Source organism: Puma concolor, chromosome A2 (assembly GCF_028749965.1).
Source record: "Puma concolor isolate L17-30 chromosome A2, mPumCon1.1.hap2, whole genome shotgun sequence".
Taxonomy (NCBI): Eukaryota; Metazoa; Chordata; class Mammalia; order Carnivora; family Felidae; genus Puma; species Puma concolor.
In genome coordinates, this window is record NC_141668.1 from 30,691,354 (window position 1) to 30,709,953 (window position 18,600).

An 18,600-nucleotide genomic window follows, 5' to 3' on the forward strand; every position below is an offset into this window, starting at 1 on the left:
AGCTTTAGTCTTAAGGTAGGTTGGAAGGGGAAATCAATTCTGTGTGCAACAAGGACACAGTTTTCTGGATTACTATTTGCTAGTCATTTAAACTTCCTGTACATACAGATCATTAAGAAGTCCCTGGCCTTGAAGGAAAAACCTATGTAAATGTAAGTGCCATTGACCAAAAAGGAAAGAAAGAAAGAAAGAAAGAAAGAAAGAAAGAAAGAAAGAAAGAAAGAAAGAAAAGAAAAGAAGAAAAGAAGGAAGAAAGAGAGAAGGAAGGAAAGAAGGAAGGAGGGAGGAAGAAAGGAAGGAAGGAAGGAGGGAAGGAAGGAAGGAAGGAAAAAGAAAGAAAGGAAAGAAAGAGAAGAAGAGGAAGAAGTAACTAAGAGCCTGGGAATACAGGAGTTGGATAAATCTGGGATTAATAAAATGAGTCAGGATTATAAATATAATAGTTAATACCTAACCTGGGGCGCCTGGGTGGCTCAGTCGGCTAAGTGTCCGACTTCAGCTCAGGTCATGATCTCACTGTGTGTGGGTTTGAGCCCTGCATCGGGCTCTGTGCTGACAGCTCACGGGCTGGAGCCTGCTTCGGATTCTGTTTCTCCCTTTCTCTGCCCTCTCCCACTCATGCTCTGTCTCTCTCTCTCTCTCTCTCTCTCTCTCTCTCTCTCAAAAATAAATAAATATTTAAAAAACATTTTTAAATACCTAGCAAATGCTTCCTTATCACTAGCATTTTGGCACTAAACATGCCATGCTTATTATCTCATTTAATGGACGGTGGTATCACTATCCTCCTTATTCAGAGAAGTAATCATCTCAGGCCTGCACAAATATATATTGCAGTGGATATAGAAGTTGAAGCTCATTTCCCTGCCTCCAGAGCCAGTAGTCTGGTGTTCATACCTCTGCAGGTGTTTATAAGCTAGAGCCTTAAGTTCGCCAAAATGATGGCCTGATTTAAATTGTTGGAAGCATCCACAGTGATTGCTGTTAGACACAGCTAACTACGGGTATTTCACTTTCAACAAGTAGCCAGATACCTCGAGTGAATTGTGAGGTGTTGACCTGGCTCTGGCAGTCATTGTGCCACTACCCTAGCTCTTGGGTGCTCACAGGCGCTAGAGGGCAATATCCTTGGGATGTTCCCTCTAAAGGAAGAGAATGAAAACGCCAGTGTTGTCACTGTGGGGAGTGAACATATCATCCTGAGAAGAGAGCTAATAGCTCTCAAGGCAGTGCCGGAGACAATGAAAGAAAGCCTGAGAGAATAAAAGGAGGAAAGAAATGATACAAAAGCCATGACAGGAAGTGTTAGTGCCCTCGCAAAAAAGAAATTCATGCAAAGGAAGTAAAACTTGAAGAACCTCCAGAAGATAGGAAGAGAAAATGCAGAAGTCAAGAATGTCTTCTACGTTCTGCCCCACTTCTACAGGTGAGTATTATCAGCCATAAACACACTGCGTGTGGAGTGAGATCGTGCAGCACTGCATCCTTGTATATCTAGTAGAGCAGTTTATCCTCTGCCCTTGAATGAAATGGAAGTATGTGGTCACTACAGTTGCTGTTAGTTACTAAATAGTCTCGCTTCAGTTAAAATGTTCCGTCATGCGTCATGCGGTCATCAAGATTCAGAACACGATTAAAAGCTGAAGCCTCCCTCCACCCCTGGAGTATGGTCAGTCAGCTTCTCCTCTCATCCAGTTCTATTCTTCCTCCCCACTTGCTTGTCCAAGCATGGAGTGGATGTTGGAGCTGGAGAGCAGGGGAGAGTCAAGGGGAACAAGAGTCCTCTGACCAGGTGGTAGCAGCACCATCTGGACTCGGTTGCTGCTTAAAGCTGATTCTGTTGAGGAACACATTTATGGGTTATTTTGAAAACCCACTCATTTGCTAGGAATCAGCCACCTGAAGTTCTCTGGATCTGGGTCTTTCCGTGCTGACTGGCTTCTTATGCTTTCCTTAGCCCCTAGCAATCCAGCAATACCCACCTCTGATTTCTCTTTGCAGCCCTTCTGGAAAGAACCTAGGATGCCTCCAGCGTCAAACTTTCTCACCAATGGCCCTCAGCACACCCACAAGAAGTACACACCTGTTGTTAGCCCCAGTGAACTCCAGGAGGCTGATGGCTCCTACTACACCACTTCTTCCGCTTGTCTGTTGCAGCCAATCTCACCCAGGAGACTTCTCTGGAGAGGTATATGCCCACTATGTCTTTCAACCATGGGGAACACCTGTCAGTTTCTCCTGCTGGTCTGATTAAAGACTGGTGTAAGGTGAGGGGCAGGCATCCCTCAGAACCTGCCCTTGTAGAGGACATAGACTCTCAGTAAAGCTCTCCTAAGATACCCTTCTAACAAGTTATATGTCAGCGGCCAACAGACACATGAAAAGATGCTCAACATCATGCATCATCAGGGAAAAACAAATCAAAACTACAATGAGATATCACCTCACACCTGTCAGAATGGCTAAAGTCAAAAACACAAGAAAGAAAAAGTGTTGGCAAGGGTGTGGAGAAAGAGGAATCTTTATGGTCCATGGGTGGGAATGCAAACTGGTATAGCCACTGTCAACAACTGGCTCAGAAAGTTAAAAATGGAACTACCCTATGATCTAATAATCATGCAACTGGGTGTCTATCCAAAACATTCAAAAACACTGATTCAAAGGGATAAATGTTTACTTCTATGTTTATAAGAGCATTATTTACAATAGCCAAGATATGGAAGTAGCCCAAGTGTCCATTGATAGATGAATAGATAAAGAAGATGTGGTACACACACACACACACACACACACACACACACACACTGGAATATTACTCAGACATAAAAAAAAATGAAATCTGGCTACTTGTAACAACCTGGATGGAGCTAGAGAGTATAATGCTAAGTGAAATAAGTCAGTCAGAGAAAGACAAATACCGAATGATTTCACTCATGTGTGAAATTTAAGAAACAAAACAAATGAGCAAAGGGAATAAAAAGAGAGAGAGAGGCAAACCAAGAAATAGATTCTTACCCATAGAGAACAAACTGATGGTTACCAAAGGGGAGGTGGGTTGGGCGGACAGGTAAAATAGGGGTTGGGGATTAAGGAGTGCACTTGTCATGATGAGCACAGGGTGATGTATGGAAGTGTCGAATCACTGTATTGTATACTGGAAACTAATATAACACTGTATGTTAACTTGGCTGGAATTAAAAAAAAACTTAATAAAAAAGAAGTTATATTTCAAACTCTTCTCTACATTTCTACATTCCTGATAAGAGTGAGGAGTATAAAAATTATCTACTAGTTCTCAATCTCTTACTTTTCAATCCTGGCTCAGCACTTCAACTTGGAATAGGTAACTGTTGTTTTGAAATCAAAATTTCTATCCCATCATTCTGTTACAAGGTATTGCATATGTTGTATATTTAGTATTTTCATGTTTTACATATAATCCAAGTCTTCTGAGCCTCACCAGATTGGGAGTATAAAATAAAGTTGCAGTCTATTTTTATGTGCAAAATATGATGGTAAGAGTTCCAACTGTTTTGATGACTAGTAATTAGCACATCTCCAAGTGTCCCCAAGTTATTTTTGGGAGTTCCCCAAAAGGATGCCACACAAATGCCCACAAACCAGTCTATAACTGCGTGGTGTCTGCTTTTTCCTTCCCTTCCTACTCTGGCTTATAATTTTCCACATTGTCTGCCTGCAGATTTGAGGAGTGTCAGATTATTGCTGGTTTCCAAGGGGAAGTGGGGGGAATGGCCTCCTCTCCAATTGTGTGTGGCCTTTGGTCTCCAGGACTCGAAATGGCTCTTATTCCCAGAAATTAACTTTTGACCATCTCCTACTTCCCATAAATCCTTTGCTTTTCTGACCTTGGGCATATTACCCAGTCTAAGGTTATAAAATAACTCTCCTCCTTAACTCTGCACCAGCCACAGACACTCCTTGCCCCAAATTCCTTCCTGCTCTTCCCTCGTGCCTCAGTCCAAAACAGAAGCCTCCGTGCATGTTAATGCCTGGAAGGGAAGGGGAGGTGGAGATCTCACTGGTCCCTTATGGGCCAATGCTCTTTGCTGGTGAGGATGTCTGGTAGTATTTTTCTTATACTTTTCTAGTTCAAGGACCATTCAGAAAAAAAAGCTACATAGGTGACAGTGTATATAGCCTGCTACTAGTGGAGGGAAACATGTAAATATGTGCAAGTGAAAGGGCAGAGAATATGTCCCGAAGAACCCACAAAAGACTAATAACAGTGGTTACCTCTAGGGTGGAGACCTGGTGAGTGGGAGTCAGAAGACTTAGTTTTCACTCTATTTCATTTGGCACTTTGTGAATATTTTACATGCGCATGGTTTCCAAGGGGAAGTGGGGGGAAGTTTCTTTAATGAATATTTTTAATGTTTATTTTATGAGAGAGAGAGAGAGAGAGAGAGAGAGAGACAAAGGGCGAGTGGGGGAGGAGCAGAGAGGGAGACAGAATACAAAGCAGGCTCCAGGCTCTGAGCTGTCAGCACAGAGCCCGATGTGGGGCTGGAACCCACGAACCGTGAGATCATGACCCAAGCCGAAGTTGCACGCTTAACCGACTGAGCCACCCAGGCACCCTTCAAAATGAAGTTTTAAAGAGTACTCAGGAAAAATATTTTCTTTCAAGTTCAAGCATTATTTTTTAAATTTGTTTTTCAACGTTTATTTATTTTTGGGACAGAGAGAGACAGAGCATGAATGGGGGAGGGGCAGAGAGAGAGGGAGACACAGAATCGGAAACAGGCTCCAGGCTCTGAGCCATCAGCCCAGAGCCTGACGCGGGGCTTGAACTCATGGACCGCGAGATCGTGACCTGGCTGAAGTCGGACGCTTAACCGACTGCGCCACCCAGGCGCCCCAAGCATTATTTTTTAAATTAAGGCCAGAATATTTCTGATAGCTCCTTTGAAAAAGGATTTGCTGTGAAAATAAAAGATAAAAACCTTTCTCTTTTCTGTGTGTGATATTTTTCAGAGCAAAAACATTTTCTTGAAAACATTGCTCAAAGTTTTCCCTCTTTTCTAGCATTCTAAGAAAATAAAAATTTTTTTCAGTAAGTCTCACGTCACAGGAATTTAGACAGCGACAAATTGCAAACAGTGGCTGACTCATTTACTTGTCCTTGGTACTCTTTGTAATATGAATTCAACATCCCCTGCTGAAATCTGCCAATGTCCTCTTGAATGAACAAATATCAAAAGTTTCAAAACCAGAAGCAGAGGCTTAAACAATATTATCCCCTGCATTTTTAATTCAGAAGTTCTAAATCTATGTATAGCATATCTAGAATATGCTAATACTTCCAACGAATAAATGCATCCCTTGTTAATTTGCTTTCAGGCTCTGTCTATACGATAGCACAAAAAGTGTTTTATAAGTAAAAATGGAGACGATGATTGGTTGTCTTAGGGACACTCAAGTATTTTCACTGACAGGGAAATATAACCGGGTTTTCCCAGACCCATGTCGACTGGAAAGGGGTGGTGGGAGGGAGAGATAAGGACAGAAATTAGGGAAACAATATACACAATCAAAGTGTGTGGGTTATAGGGGTGCCTGGGTGGCTCAGTCGCTTCAGCATCTGACTTCGGCTCAGGTCGTGATCTCACAGTTCTTGAGTTCGAGCCACATGTCGGGCTCTGTGCTGACAGCTCAGAGCCTGAAGCCTGCTTGAGATTTTGTGTCTCTGTCTCTCTCTGCCCCTCCCCCACTCATACTCTGCCTCTCTGTCTCTCAAAAGTGAATAAACGTTAAAAAAATTTTTTTTAAGTGTGTAGGTTATAATAAAACCAAGTAAAAAGAAATCCTCACAGGCAAAACTCACAGAAACCTCAGCCCTCCGAGCTCCTTCTCTGGTCACATCCTGAGGCTTAACAGGTTTTCTGGTGACTTCTCACTTCCCACTGACCCTTCCTCCTCAACCGGGGAACACCTTCAAGTCTGTTCCACCTTACACACCCTACCCTGTCACAAACACACATATACACCACACTTCGGGAGAGACACACAGACGTACCTTTACCCACAGCTACATGTAGACACAGCTAGACAGACACAGACACACACGCATTGTCTGTCTCACATACACACGCAGGCACACCCCCCACAGTTACGGCCTCATACGCACATACTCTGTCTCCAGGTGCTCTATTCTCCCTGGCTTCTCTTTTGCTTCATAGCCAAGCTTTTTGGAAACCGCTGCTCCAGTTTCTCCTCTCCCTTTCATTGCTTCTCCCTCTTCAGGCTGCTCCCTGCTCCACCACATCGTTAAATTGCTCTCTCTTAGGTCACTACTAATTTCCTAATGGCCCAACTCCACATATACCTTTCAATCCTTTGCTTCCCTGACATGTCTACCAGCATCTGGCACTGTTTAATTATCCCTTGTTGGAACACATTTGCCCATTGAATTTCATGGAATTACTCTATCCTGGTTTTCTCTTATTTTTTTCAACAAGTTTACTATTGTCATTATTGTTACTTATTTAACGTAGGTTATATATCAGGAACTACGCAGCTTCTCTCACATTGCCTATTGGCAAGTAGGGAGGAAGGACAATAAAATCAGCAATTACTGGAAAGGGTAATAAATACAGTAGTTTCTACCCTTATCCACAGGGGATAACTTCTAAGACCCCCAGAGAGTACCTGAAGCCACAGATAGTGCTGAACCCTACATATACTATGTTTTTTCATATACGTACACAATTATGATGATGTTTAATTGATAATTAGGTGCAGTAAGAGATTAACAATAAATAATAATAAAATAGAAGTTATAGCAATATACTGTAATAAAAGTTATGTGAATATGGTCTCTCTTTCTCTTTCAAGATATCTGAATATCTTACTGTACTGTACTCACCCTTCTTGTGATGACGTGAGATGATAAAATGCCTACGTGACGAGATGCAGTGAAGTGAATGATGTAGGCACCGTGATGTAATGTTAGGCAGGCACTGGTCTTCTGACAAGAAGTCAGAAGGACGATCATGTACTTCTAGACTGTGTTGATTGTGGGTAACTGAGACTGTGGAAAGCAGAACCACGGACAAGAGAGGCAGGGCACACTACTGTACCACGAGAAGGTGCTAGAGCAGGACGGGGAGGCCATAGCAAGAACATCTAGCCCTTCTGCACTGTTGACAAAGACAGTTTCCCAGAGAAGCAATGTGTAAGCAAAAACCTCAAGTATGAGTAGGAGTTACCATAGTGGAACAGTCTTCCAGACAGAGGGAACAGAGTATCCAGAGATCTGGAGGTGAGAGAGTGTCACTCATTTGAGAAACTGAAACAATTTCACTACAGGTAGAACACAGATTATTACATAACTGTCATCATTGAGGGCTACTTGGTCCCAGGCCCGAGATTAAGTGCTTTTAGATACAATATCTCATTTGATACTGGTGTGATTCATAGTTATTAATTTTATTTTTACAGAAAATATGAAAAATAATAGCTAATGTATAAGTGCTTACTATCAGTTATTTTTATGAGTGCTTAATAATATCTCAATTCAGCGAATCTTCATAGCAACCTTAAATTGTATGTATTAAATATAACCTTATGTATGTATTATACATAACCTTAAATTATATATATACAAATATAATAGGTACTATTATTATCATCCCCATTTTACCAGATCACACTGCTTTCCGTGGGCAGAACCAAAGGCGAGCCCAGGCAATCCGTACCTTTGCAGGAGTTAGGGGCTTTTATCATAGGCGAGGAGGATGAGACTGAAGGAGGGTGTGTTAGCAATGGAGCTTCGCGGTCAAGAGGCAGGCAACAGTGGGAGCTGAGGGAGGAAGGGGAAAGGCAAAGAAAAATGGGCAGAGAGCACTGGAGAGGATAGATGCACTGAGGGACTGTCATCTTGGGGAAAGATCCTCAAGGGACATTGGCTTCACTAAATCCATATTTTCCCCTCTAAAATAAGTTCTCATACTTGTTACTTTATATTTGACTGGAGGCTAAAACCGATGGAAAAAATCTCAACCCCTCAATCCTGTGAACAACTCTATATGAAGGAAATAATAAATACATGAAAAGTTGTTCTCACTTCTAAGAAATACTATCCCTTTTGTTGACCTCAACAAGTTGATTCTCAAATTTATTTTCAAAACTGGAAAAGAAAATGTGCAAAAATTAAAAGGAACATAAAAATTGAAAAGAAATGGAAATAGTATCCTTGACAGACCCATTAACATAATTGAATTTGGGGGGTGGTGGACGAGGAACCCATGATCCTTCCCTCTATAACCTAACTTTGAAAATAAGAATGGAACAATTTAATGAGCCCCTAATACATGCCAGCACAAAGCCACAAGTTTACATGCATTACCTCCTTTAATCTTCAGTATAAGCTATATACAATTGTCTTCACTCTACAGATGAGGAAACCAAGGTATGACATAACTTATCTTGGTGGCATTATCAGGTAGGTTCAGGTGGCAGAATTGAATCCCAAATGGCTGAGTCCAAAGTGCTTGCTCTACTCCACTGCACTCCCTTTAGGAAGAATAAAACCTTGGGTATCCCAGGTTATCCTGCTCAACTCTCCCACTCACTCTGTTTTAGAGAGGTGGGATCAATGACTTCCTGCTACACAGTAATTTCTGACATCCTGGCCCGCTGTAGCATGGCCTGTAAGATCCTCGCTACTTTGTGAATCAGCCCAGGAACACTTCCCAATTCATCTGTCACCACTTTCAGTTTTTTCTCTTTGTCCCCTCCACCTTTACCTCACCCCTACAACCATATTCCCAAAGAACATTTTCATGGAAAACTTTCATGATATTGTTTTAATTGTTTTTTAAATGTCAACTAATAGGAATATTATCCCAATTTGGGAGATTACATACATGCACATAAAAAAAGACTGAAAGGATGTACATAAAATATTATCCATGAGCTATTTCAGGAAGATTCTATTACAGGTGGTTTTTATTTTCTTGTTTATGCTTTATATGTTCCCCTAATCATCATCAATAAAAAATGTATTTCAACAATAAAAATTGACCAAAATATTTACAATAGCTGTTATGGCAGTGTACCTTTTTTTTAATAGCATAGTTATCAAATTCTCTGCAGTTTGCTCTAACATAGAAAATAAAGGAGGTAGTTGCATTCATAGCCATATTCTGAAGTTGGCTGCATTATAGGTACTGTGTATGTTAGTATTTAAGATGAAAATTGAAAACCGGATCCATTTTCATTGAGGTAGCAACAACTTCTTTGGCAGGCAGCTTGTGCAGTGGTGGACTGGTCTGAAACCAGTCATTTCTCAGTACATTTTGGTCCTACAGGGCTGAAATCACAGCACATATCTTAATGCTTTATCTCCCAGCAGGGACTCTGGTAAGTCTGTCTCAGCTGGAAGTAGCTCTTTGCACATGTTTCAGAATCATAATGAAGATAATCTCTCTCCCAGAAAATAGATGCATCTAATGTAGAGGTCATAAGTACAAAAGGAAAAAAATAGTGTCATTGACCACCTTGACCCCAACCAATTGAATCCCTCTTACACTCATAACATCTTTTCTTCCTTCTTTGAATCTATTGCTCTCTGGTTCAAAGATTTGGGCCTCTTGATGCCATTAGAAGCAGTCTTAGAAACATGTAGTTTACATGCATCAAGGGTTTTAATGTCAATGAGCTCTATAAAATACCCTGTGAGAACCCAAATTTCCAAAATACATTAAAAGAGCAATGACTTTGTTTCTCTTTTTGAACTTAGTTTTAACGATGGGATTATCTTTTTCTGTCTCTGTCTCAGATTGTCCTGGACCTATATACCTCAGGGAGCTGCTCTCACAATTACTCTCATCTGCTGTCACTACCTCCCATAGTCTGCCATGAGCTCTTCAAGAGAGAGAATGTTAGGATCACAACATTTATTTTATTTTATTTTATTTTATTTTATTTTATTTTATTTTATTTTGGATCACAAAAAATGTTAAAGGGACCTTCGGATCCTCTATCCAACCTGATTTTATTATAAATGAGGAAACTGTAGCCCACATATTTTAAGGGACCTGCTCAGGGTTATAAAGATAATTAGCAGAAGAGAAGGGTGAAGACTTAAGTCTCCTGATTCCTAAGTGGGGGCTGCTTTCATCATGCCACACGTTGTCTCAAATGAATCAGTAAATTCTGTGTAAGGCAGAGACTTTTCAAACAATACAAGGGCACCAAGGCAAACTTCCCTCTCAAGAAAGCCAAAGCCCTTTTGCCAGAGTTCTCTCTGAAGCTCAAGGTCTCAGTGACATTAATGGCAGCATTTGTGAAGGGGCTACTGAACGCCAAGTTATTACATACATTATCTTCAATCTTCAAAGTTGCAAAACTCTCATTTTGCTGATGAGAAGACTACCTTATTGAGAGACTTACAGAATTTGCCTAAGATCATGTAGCTGAAACTAACAGAGCGAGGATTCAAACCCAAGTCTTAAATGCTTTCTCCAATAGGCTAGATTGCTTCTCCTTCCATGAGGTCTTAACTTCAGGGACAAAATGACGGCTCTATGCTTCTTTTTAAAAGACAGAAAGAGGCTCCTGGGTCGTGCAATTGGTTGAGCATCTGGCTCTTGGTTTCAGCCAGGTCACCATCTCACAGCTCCTGAGCTCAAGACCCCCCATCCGGCTCAGCGCTGATGGTGAGAGCCTGCTTGTGATTATCTCCCCCTCTCTCGCTGCCCCTCCCCTACTTGTGCACACGCGTGTGTGCACTCTCTCTCTCTCTCTCAAATAAACTTTAAATAAATAAATAAATAAATAAATAAATAAATAAGTACATGACAGAAAGAATTGTATATGTACATCATGTCAATCATACATCAATAAAGTGATTAAAAAAAAATAAGTTACTCTTGCGCTGACAGCATGGAGCCTGCTTAGGATTCTCTCTCTCCCTCTGACTACCTCTCCCCTGCTCACGCACACTCTCACACTCTCAAAAAAAATAAATTAATAAAACATTTTAAAATACAAAAAATAAGTTACTCTTTTGGATAATCTCAGTTGCTGGAATCTCAGGGCAAAAACAGAATTAGGGAAGGAAAGGAAAGGCAACACACCAAGACCCCGCTGTGATATGGGGTGGTGACAAATCTCTACAAACAGCACCATGTACTTGGGACTTTCTGAGACATACTGAAAGGAAGTCAAGGAGAGGGCACTGAGTCTGGAGAAACATTCTTAACTCTTTGTACCCTATTTTACTGTTTCTTCTGACATGAGAGTTTGCACAAAGGCAGGACTCGGGCCCAAGGATATTGAGGATATAGAAAAGCCCATATTGGAAGTGGAATAACTGCCCAGCCACAGGCCACCCGTCGCTAATCCTCTTCCACGTACTAAAGAAGAGAGGTCCTTGATTCAGCTGTTTATAACAAAGCTATTTTTCATGTTTCAGATTCTATACACCTTCCAACTTTCAGTCTGCCACTCATTTATTTCAGTGGTCTTACTTCTGATGAATTTGTTTCTCTTGAATAATTATATTCTGAACAACGTCTGACTTTTCAAAAAAATCTTGAGTGAACTGTTCCCAGAGCACCTGAAAAATTGCCTATCTGATGGAAAAAAATTACCATTTTTATTCTCCAGTAACTCAAAATTGGGCACATAGAAATTTTATCAAACATTTCAAGAGGGAAAAAAAAATCAGTTTTGCTTTGAAAGTAAGAATAGGAAACTTAGAGCCCAGAAGGGACAAGAAACTTAGAATGAAAAGTGCTTTCTCAACCAGAGCACTCCTGTTGAGACATGATAATAAAATGTTCACAGTAATGGAGACACTGTTCCTACTTGGCACAATCTGAACCAAAGAAAAACAAAACCTTTATATTTCTAGAAATATATCTGTTTGTCCAGGCATTTAGGTCTTTCATTAGACAAACTACATGTCATTTTTTTCTTGCTCATCAAATATTGAATTGCTTGGATTAAATATTTTAGTTTGATCGTGTTTGACAACACATTAGACCATTTTCCTACAGTTGAGTAAGCCCGTGGATAGATGACATGTATAATTGGATATTGCACTTCTTTTACAGTGTAGCTGACTTAACTGGCATGCAGTATCTAATCCATTTCCCCATTGTGTTTAAATTTAAATAAGAAAAAAATTGAAAAGATTTAAAGCCATCTGCAAACCTAATTAGCATGAACTCTAAGGGATTGTCTCAATTCTATTGTCATACTAAAATGCTATTATATTAAGTATTGTTTGAAATAAGTGGGCCATAGCTAGAGCTAAGAACAGTTTTTGGTGTTTGGAAATTTTCATTGCTCTAGTGGAATTTAACTTGCAATGAAAATATTATTTAGTGTAAAGTTTGCTGTTTTTTGTTAGCCAGGAAACCATTCTTTACACGGCTACTATATTAAATTTACAGTGGCAGATCAATAGAGGATCACAGAAATAATATACCATAATCAGAGTATATGTAATTTTTAAAAGATAATGGCATTTCTTGGGCAATTTTCACTTATTCTTTTAAGTTTTTTTATTTATTTTGAGAAACAGAGAGAAAGAGAGAAAGAGTGTGCGTGGTGGAGGGGCAGAGAGAGACAGAGAGAGACAGAGAATCCCAAGCAGACTCTGCACTATAAATGCAGAGCCTAACACAGGGCTGCAAACCATGAACCTTGAGATCATGACCTGAACCGAAGTGAAGAGTAGGACACTTAACCAACTGAGCCACCCCAGCACCCCAATTTTCACTTATTTAAAAAAAATCTTCCCAAAATGAGGAGGGGAAGCTTAGGCTGTCATTGAAAAGCTAAAACAAATATATAATATACAATGTAGTTGGGAAAAACATATACATATATATGCTATTTCATAGCTGTATGTGATAAATGCCAACTAGATAGCCAGATAATAAAATAGAAGTTCAGAAGAAGAGATCCCTTTGCATTCAGATGGGAACAGTGTTCTCTTCCCTCTAGGAAATGCTTACCTAAAAAGATGGAATTGATTGGGACTTTAAAATGAGTGATCAAAATGGTAGAGATAATCCTCAGTCTCTAGATAAATTTAGACATTCCTAAAGCAGAGAGAAAGTGTGGTTTGTTTCCTAGGTATAACCCAGAGAGAGTAGAAGTATGGAGTCAGGATAGCAGTCTCTAGGAATGATGAGTGTGGTGCCCAAGGAAGGGCTCAGTGTGCATAACATAGAGGTGGGCAGGGAGAAGAGCCAACGATCTCTTGGCTCCTAAAAGGGCACAAAAGACACAGAAAGCAGAGGAGTCTAATTAGGGAAGGAAGAGAATGCAGAGTAACTCACTGGACATATGTGAGGCCACACTGGGACTGCAATTATCTCACCATATTAGGTGTAAACACCAATGCCCAAAGATCACACATTCCATAGCAACTCAGTGGTGGTCATCAGATGTCATGGGATGGTTGAAGAACTGAGTTTCCTTTACCAGAATGACACTTAAGCTTCTCATTACTCAAATCTTGAGAAGGGTTAAGGAAAGAAAGAAAAGCATAAATCAAACTGTTTCTTTGCATAGTGAGTTTTGTGGCTATAAAATCCATGTTGGCTAGACACAATTGCACAATGATACATTCATTCCTTCAACAGCATGTATTAAACCAGAATATTGGAACAATGCCATCATCTTATGCTAGCCACTATGGTTAAGTTCCAGGTAGCATAAGCATTAATAAGAAAAAAAACCAACCCTATCCTTAAGCTAGTTATAGCTAATAAAAAAGAAAAGTATATAAACAAATAATTGCATTGTGGATTAATAGGGGCTTTAGTGATGTGTAAACAGTGCGGTGAGAATATAAAGGAAGTCATAAACATAGCTTTTTGGTGGGGTGTATAGGAAATCCTTATTGTGGAGGAGATATGGAGTTGTGTTTTTAGGAGTTGAATGAGAGATGAGAGAGATGTTTTACCAGACAGAAGAAACAACAAAGAGTGAAATCATGGCTATTTTTCACAACATAGAGAGTTAAAAAAACAATATAAATGGTTAGAATAGATGGAGGTAGACTCTTGCTGTGAAAAATAATATTGGAGAGGTAGGCACAAACTAAGATTAAGAAATTTCTTACATATCTAAAGAGTTCACCCTTTGTTTTTTGTTTGTTTGCATTTGCTTTTGTTTTTTAATTAAGGACATTTTAAAAAATTTTAAGCAAATTGCTAAATTGTCAAGTTCATGTTAGATTATTATTTTTAATTATTCATGACCTGTTTTTAATCACACCCTAATCACCCTGTTGGTGAGGAAGGGACTCCCACCCTAGGATTATGAGATGGCCAGATACAGACATCTAACACTGAACAGATGAGATCAACAGCGGTTTATTTGTCACGCACACTTATAGCCTGGGGGAGCAGAGAATCATATACCACATAGGGCCAGGGTTGCATTCAGGAACAGCGTGAACAAGCAGAAATCCCTACTCAGAGAAAAGCAAAAAGGGCACCTGGTCCTCTTGATAAGGATGGTTGTTTGAGTAAGGGAACTTCTTCACAGTAGCAGAGTGGGGAGGAGAACTTGCAGTTAGACCAAAGGCCTCCTGGCTCCACCAGGTATGAAGACAGAACAAAATATTGAGCCTTATTTTAGGCCTCACCCCACATGGCCCTATTTAACTAAATTTAATAAGTAGTTAAAATTAGGTGCGCCTGGGTGGCTCAGTCAGCTAAACATCCAACTTAGGCTCAGGTCATGATCTCGCAGTCTGTGAGTTCGAGCCGCGCGTCGGGCTCTGTGTTGACAGCTCAGAGCCTGGAGCCTCCTTCGGATTCTGTGTCTCCCTCTCTCTCTGACCCTCGCCTGCTCACACTCTCTCTCTGTCCTGTCTCTCTCTCAAAAATAAATAAACATTAAAAAAATAATAATTAGTTAAAATTAAACTCGTACCAAACAGTGCTGGTTTTAGATGGAATGTTCTAAAATTCTAGTATATTATTTAGAAAGAAACAGAGCACATAATACGTACTCAATCCCTTCCCTTGCCATCTTTTTCTCTCTAAAATTTTATAACAACCCTGTCTTCACCCCCACCCATTTTTTTGCACTTATCCTATTCTGCTTTGTCATATGATTGTGCCCAAGTCATTTATATCTCTGGGGTATGCAGAGATAAGCTCCTTATGAGCTTAGAGTATAAGGGTATACAATTAGAGTATAAGCTTTTTAAGAGAAGAGGTAGCATTACATACATCTCAGGATACCCTATACTGCTGGCAGAGTGCTATGTACATAGTAGTTAGTCAGTAAATTCATCGAATGAACTCCAAAGCAAGCAAGTAATTCGACCAAAACAAGAAATAGCAGAGCCAAGTCTCTTTACATCAACCACATCTTTTTTCAACTCTACCAATAATAGGCTGCTTGTATTAGAGATTTAAGTACGTGTTGTAGAATTAAAGAAGTTATTTTGTTTTTGGAGATCCCATGGTCTCTAGCAAAAAATTCCAGAAAATATGTTTTAATCATGTTCAGATATCTCTCTAGTAGAAGATAAAATGAAATAAACGTGTACAAAGTTAAATACTAAATTATGATAGAATATTTTTAATCTGAAGAACGTAAGAATTTGATGCTTTAGACTCTGTCCCTCTCTCTCTGCCCCTCTCCCACTTGTGCTCTGTCTGTCTGTCTCAAAAATAAATATTAAAAAAATTAAAAAAAAAAACAAACAGTCAGTTAAGTGTCCGACTTCAGTTCAGGTCATGATCTTGAGGTTCATGAGTTTGAGCCCTGCATCAGACTGTGTGCTGACAGCTCAGAGCCTGGAGCCTGCTCTAGATTCTGTGTCTCCCTCCAGAGGCCCCTCTCCCAATTGCACTCTGTCTCTCTCAAAAACAAACACTAAAAAATTAAAAAAAATTTTTCTTGATTAGCTCTTGTATAGCCTTAACTCATTAGTCTTCCCCTTCCCATTGTAAAAAAATATTGCCATATACTACCTGTCCTCTCTTAGATAGTCCTTAATATATCTCTCTCAAGTTGTCCAATATAAGACTGATTCAATGGGAACCGTATGGGCCCATTTCCAGAAATTGATTTGGTTGGTCTAGGGTAGGATCTAGACACACATCTATATTTCTAGGACAGACTTCACTGAGATTTAGAGCTATCTATCCAGATGTCTCCTGGGAATTTCCACCTTCTATCCCACAGACACCTACAATAGATACACACAAGACTTTTTAAACTCATTTTTTTTTCTCCTATATCTGTCCCTTCTCTATATTTCCAATCCAGGAAATCACTATCACATGATCCAACTACCCAACCCCCAAACTACCCAAGCAGGAAACCTTGGAGACATGCTTGATTTCTCCTGTTTCCTTACCCACACTCCCACGAGGGTCTTTCAGGACCAAGTCTCATGCATATTTACTCTTGAAAATCTCAAAGTTCCCCAGGTTCTTTATATTCACTACTAATGGCTTAGTTTACACGTATCATCACTTTCATCATCAAAAAATTCTTCAATTCAGCTTGTATCCTTGACACTATCTTCCATAGGGCTTTTGGAGAGTTTAGAAAATTTTTCTGGAAATTCAAATCTGAGTAGTTTCTTATTTCTGAAGACTCAATGACTGCTTTTTGCCTGAAGAATCAATTATGAGGCCCTCAGTTTCCACCTTTCCCCTCTAGTCCTTTCTTTTGGGTCCCTATCCCATGCTTTTATACACATCCTAAGCTCCAGTCATGAAGAAATATCTGGAGTTCCTGGAAATTCCTCCATAGTTCCATATTTTTTCATGTTGCTTCTTCCACTAAGTATGTCCTCCACCAGATACCATGTGAATGGAAAACATCTCATGCTCAGAAATCACACGAATAGATCTGCTCCTTACTAGTTACATATCATTTAACTTCTCCAAGCCCTATTTTACTCTTATGTAATATGGGGTAATAGAACCTAGAACAAACATGAACTGTAAAATGCTTAGATAGATTTTCCCAAGATTAAATAGACCATGGTTTCCCTGTTTCTCTAAGGTTGAGCCAGGTGAGACTTTAATGTAAACATTCCTTCCAATAAACACACCAACATCAGACTAAAACACACACACACACACACACACACACACACACACACACACAGCACCTTGGGAAAACATACCTGTGTATTTTTTTTATATTTGAAGAAAGTGAAGCTGAGCAAAAGCAGAGGTGGCTGAAGACAACTAATGGAATGATGATACACGGGCAAGACTTGAGCCTCAGATGCAAGCCGAAGTGTAGGCTGACCACTCTGATCAGCCTTACTCTCTTCACATACTACTGGTACAGACGTCCTGATGACATCTGCTTCCACCTACTACCTTCCCTTTTGGTTTCACTCGATGGAGCGAGGTTGGGGAAGGGTGGGTGGGGGCGAACAGTGCTGAGGTTACTTGAAGCCTTCAGAAAGTCATCTACTGTCTTAAGTAGTTTTCCCAAGGTTCTTATAAGCTGTTTTACTAAACTACCTTCACAGCACCGACCCCATAGGCAAGGCATGCATTGTACTGATTAATAGTGTTGCTTTGTAATCATGGACCTGACGAAAGTGTGTACCAACTTATCAACGTCATTGTTTGGTAAATAGTGAAATGGATGATTTATGCCTATTCTTGTTGAGACCCCAGAAGACCCTGTCACTGGTTACTCTGTCTAGGGGCGCCTCAGTGGCTCAGTCAGTTAGGCATCTGACTCTTGATGTGGGCTCAGGTCATGATCTCACGGTTGTGAGATTGAACAGTGCAGTAGGTAATGTGCTGACAGTGTGGAGCCTGCTTGGGATTTTCTCTCCCTTAATCTCTCTCTCTCTCTCTCTCTCTCTCTCTCCAAAAATAAATAAATAAATATTTAAAAATTTGAGGAAAAAAAAAGAAGAAGGAGAAAAATGATGCCTATGTGACCATCCTAGACTCCTTTTGGCCTCCTAGTTCTGAGGTATAAAATGCACGTATTGGACATTCCTGATCAGAGAGAAAAGGTGCATCTTGATACAGCCCTGCAGAGGGAGGACAACTACACTTGTTCCCAGTCTCCTCAGATACCTTTCCCTGAGGCTGCTTTTGGTTGAGATGCATGGTCTTATTTAATGCTGTTGCCTTTTCCCTGCAGTAAACCATAAAGCCGTAAGCTTTGACATTTTTGGACCTATACATCTTCCTTTTTTTCTCTTTTGTTTTTAAACAGATTTTTTTTTTAAGTTTATTTATTTAGTTTGAAAGGTGGGGAGAGTTACTTGATTGTGCATATATAAAAATGGGTAAATTTCATCAACTATAGGTTGTGTAATACAATATAGATACTTATTTAGAGACAACTATGAGTTGACTGTTCATGGCAATTAGTTCCAAGTATTTCTGCTCCATAAATTTCCTACTTTAATGACAACATTGTTTGTACCATGACTTTAGTCTTCCCACATATGGTATTGTATTATCATGTTAACACATATAATTTGTTCAATGCTAAACTTTTGATTACTCTATAGTACCAGTCATGGTAGCATCAGATGTGTCACTTTCAACTCAATGACAATTTAAAAGTATTTCATTGGTTCCTTGAGTTGAATTAAAAAGT